The sequence below is a fragment of the Limulus polyphemus genome, unplaced genomic scaffold (assembly GCF_000517525.1).
Source record: "Limulus polyphemus unplaced genomic scaffold, Limulus_polyphemus-2.1.2 Scaffold3286, whole genome shotgun sequence".
NCBI classification, from domain to species: Eukaryota; Metazoa; Arthropoda; class Merostomata; order Xiphosura; family Limulidae; genus Limulus; species Limulus polyphemus.
In genome coordinates this window covers 30,087-34,316 of record NW_013668896.1, presented here as the reverse complement: position 1 = coordinate 34,316, position 4,230 = coordinate 30,087, and the positions used below count along the sequence as shown (strand labels likewise).

General features: G+C 31.3%; 1 protein-coding gene across 4 annotated transcripts in view; it reads right to left on the bottom strand.

The window, feature by feature from the left end:
* The window catches only part of LOC106469070 (DNA polymerase kappa-like), an 85,410-nt gene that overhangs the window by 59,910 nt on the left and 21,270 nt on the right, over positions 1-4,230 (bottom strand). The window lies entirely within an intron of this gene.

Below are 4,230 nucleotides of genomic sequence, written 5' to 3'. Positions count from 1 at the left end.
TATCAAACTGAATTTTTATTCAATAAAAATCTTTCAAATGCGACTGTAGCTTTTTTTTCCCCCAAAACATTGTCTTCAAAATAAGGGTGCGTCTTATACACCGATGAGTCTTATATTCCGAAAAATACGGTACATACCTGCTGGACTGAAACAATAAATTTCAAGAACTTTTGGGTTAAAATATTTGATTTTATTAATAACATAAAAAAAATCTTGAAACCTTATTTTTCAAGTAACTGTCTTTAATATAACTTTTTTTCTCTAGTTCATAAAATAAACTGATTCTCTAAGATATTTCTTTATGGTTGTGTTACAAATAGAACCAAATTTTCATGAACAATAATTAACGTCAGAGATGGGAATAATGATGCAAAGTATTGATATTTTGATTCTAAACAGAGATCAGGAAAGAAATGTTTTATAACTCATTTAAAAAATCAGTTTCCGAAGAAACTATTAATCAAAGTTTCAACTTATTCCTTTTAATCTAAACTCATTAGAACACTCTTTAAGTCTGTCATCATGATTCTTGGTTGCTCATTCTTTAACACCATCTGTTTTAATTGTAAAAAATCAAGTTTACGGCTAAAAATGTCATTAACAGTGAGGGGTACCCAACTGATGAAACAAAGCATTCCAATTTTTGTAAGAAAGTGAGTAAGAAAAGTACATTTAATTAACCAGATTCATTACCAAGTTGGCTTTTAATTTTGTTTTAAGTAGATAGTCTGCTGTGATTGGAAATGAATTTGCACAGTTCTGATGTAAGCTGTTTGTTTTTCTAAACTGAAGTACACAGTTTATAAGCTTTTTTTTCACTATTAGTTTACTTTCGTCTTGATAGCTTTTTAATATGCCAAAGATGAATCATCTGTTTCAAGAATAAATGAGAAATACATATATATATATATAATAATAGACAAATTAAAATGCATCCTAATACTATGAAGAGTTAACATCTGAAGTTAAACCTTTTGAAGAAAGAATCAGTGTTGTCTTCTGTGGTATCACCCACCACTCATTAAAATAGCTTGTAAGCTCAACAAGTTCTGCATCCCTGTGCATTCAGCTATTTACTTTCAAAAATACATATTTCTGACATGTGATAATTACAAAACTAAATTTTCTGTGAATTAAATGTTTCTTGTAAAAAAAAGAAAAATAGTACATCTTTCTTATGCAACCAAGGATTTCTTGTAACCATATTAACTTGCTTAATTCCCAAACATTACTTCAGACTTTATAACAATTCACTAGACTATTATTCAAATAAAATATTTTTACCCATAAGACATACAATTACAGAAGAAACATCCTCTTTTACCTGACAAAACTTTCTTGTAACTTAAGTACAGTATAACATAAGCATGATAGATACAAATAAGTGGTATTTAACTTCTGTGGTGCTTATTAGTGTATACAAGACATTTTAATACTAGAAATAAATGACCTTATAACACCAAGTTGTTATATTGGACACTCAACATTTCACTTTACCACTTCTTCATTCCATGTTATATTTGAAGATGTACTTGGCCAATAGGTAAGAAATAAACATCATAATAATGAGAGATTTGAGGAAAATATATGTAGAGTTTGATTACGAAAAATGTGGCCAAAGAAAAGAGCTTGACATAGCTCTTTCAATACAAAGCAAACAACAAGTGTTCTGACTAAGTCTTATTTCAACATGGTCACCTTTCATGGCTTTCAACAATAATGTGGCAAAACAAAAATTACACTGGCCAGTTAGTCTACATTTAAGTTCAAGCTCTGCCGTACTCCCCAGAATGCCTCAAATCCATGCCAAGAGACTAATCTCATTCTTAAAAAAGAGGAAAATATATTTTCTTGTTATTATCTTTGTCTGTATTTTATATATGCCAAATATTATGACAAAAGGATTATCAATTGATCTTGTAAACTGACCATATACAGAAGCAGACACTGCTATTCTACTGCTGGCCATGTGAAAGATCCTAAAGTCAGCAATAAGCATCATTCACAACTAGTTTGTGTTGAGCTTATAATTAAACAAACACAACTTGTACAGAGATTTTGAGAAATTTTATTTGAATAAAGACAAATGAATTTTCTATGTTGTGAAAGGTTACTGCTATATTATTTGCATATTATTCTTAACTAACATACACATTAGCCAAGTATACTTCATATACAACAGAATGTATTGCAAACTTTTCATTACTTCAGTTATACATGTCACATTTAGTTTTACTTAGAAATTGCCAAAAACAAGATCCAAAAAAGATACATTAATGGAAATAAGTAAATGATTTCTAAATACACATAAGGAGAATGAGAATTAAAAGTGTTTCAAAAATTATGATATCATAGAAATAAAATTTTAAAGTTAGTTTTTAATAAATATTTTATATACAATAACAAGTAAATGATGGGATCAAGATTTTATGGTTATGGTCCAAAACACACTGGCTATTTAATTCAGTGTATGATCAATTAATATCAAAGTCTGCTATTTGATGTTTTTACAGTCTTGGAGCATAAAGTAATTTGACAATTATTGTTGAATTATAATAATTCTTGTGTTAATTTGAATATATCATTTAATATACATTACTGAAGTTTGTTAAATTTTACATTTTATAATTAAAATTAATTTCTGAAATACAAAGAATATTTCTTTGTTGAGTTGCTCTCACGCTGTCAACAAATGACTAAACCTTTATATGGTCTGGACATAATGCAAAGCATGCAAAACCTATCCATAGTTCTCTACTCTCCGAGAAATATTGTGTTTATATCAGGAGAATATATACAAGTTCTGCATTTCCACCATAATTCATATTTTGTTGTGGAAACCACATATCTCCCAGTTTTGGGGAAGTGGGTGGTATTGTATTTAATAAAATATTTGAAATCTATTTTAATTCTAAAAAAGGTAAAATTCAAAACACACTCTTACAGTACCGCTGAAATAAGAAAAGTCAAAATATCCACTCTGAAATGGAAGAGCAATATGAAAAGTGTCATAAGTACCAGTGGATCACTTAATTTTGGATTTTTAGGCAGGTATGTAACAACCTAGACCACGATAATTGAAAATGCAATCAAACAGGGCTGAACTAGTAGATTGAATGAACTACATTCATGAGAGAATGAGCAGAGCATCCTTATAAAAGATTGGACAAAATGAGGACACTGAAAAAATGCATTTTTCTCAGCAGTGTACCTCCTTGTCCTTACCACCCTTTAAATAATATATATATATATAAAGGATGGTTAGATGGTATTTATATTCACCTGTGGAACCATCAGTATGTGATGGTGTGGAAGCAGATGGTGGCATAACAGATAGTAACAGCTATTGACTGGACAAGGCTGGTCAAGTCACAACACCAGTTCAGTCACAAGGAGCACAGATAGAATGAAAAAAAAAAAGAGGAAGACACAAGGATATGCTACAAAACAGTTGAACAGTGTCATTGGAACATCAAATAGATTAATATAATAAAATATTAAGGTGTTTCCCATCCAGGATGGAGTTAGAAGACTTCATATAGAGAACAGTCCTATCATCTCTGATGTCTCTAATGCCAAGCAAGAACACGGGACAAGTACCTACTGATGCATCATCGGTCACTAGATAACATTCTCTATTTACATCTAGAGGGCCTCACCCTTTCGTGAAGCACCAGCACAGAGGGTGGAAGTTTTCTCGAACAAGCAGATGGGTATATATATATATATATGACACACTAGAGTCCCAGTTGGATAAATCCCTTCAAACATAGTCTTATCATTTTTTTTTTTTTTATAAATTCATAATTTCAAACACAAAACTGAAAATGGATTTCCAAACATATATTTACCTCTGCTGACACTAATAGCTATTTCTCAATCTTCATCTTTGCCATCTAACGATGTGTTCGCTTGCTCCAGTCTTTATATACCTCACTCGACTGCCTTTGGCAATATCTAATTTGCAAAACTTTAAGCCGGCCTTCACACAACCTCTATGCAGGGACTATATATAATCACTGTATGCAAACAATAAAATCACTTTTTCGAGACTTACCACATTCCGGTCACTAACACTGGCTCTTAGTGGGGAGGAAGGGAGGGAGTCTCAGCAGAGGTAAGTATGTTTGGAAATACAATAACTTCCAAAACATACATACCTCTGCTGATGCTAATAGCTAGAATCCCACACTGAGAAGGCAGAGGGGCCGGTGAGGACATAGATCATAC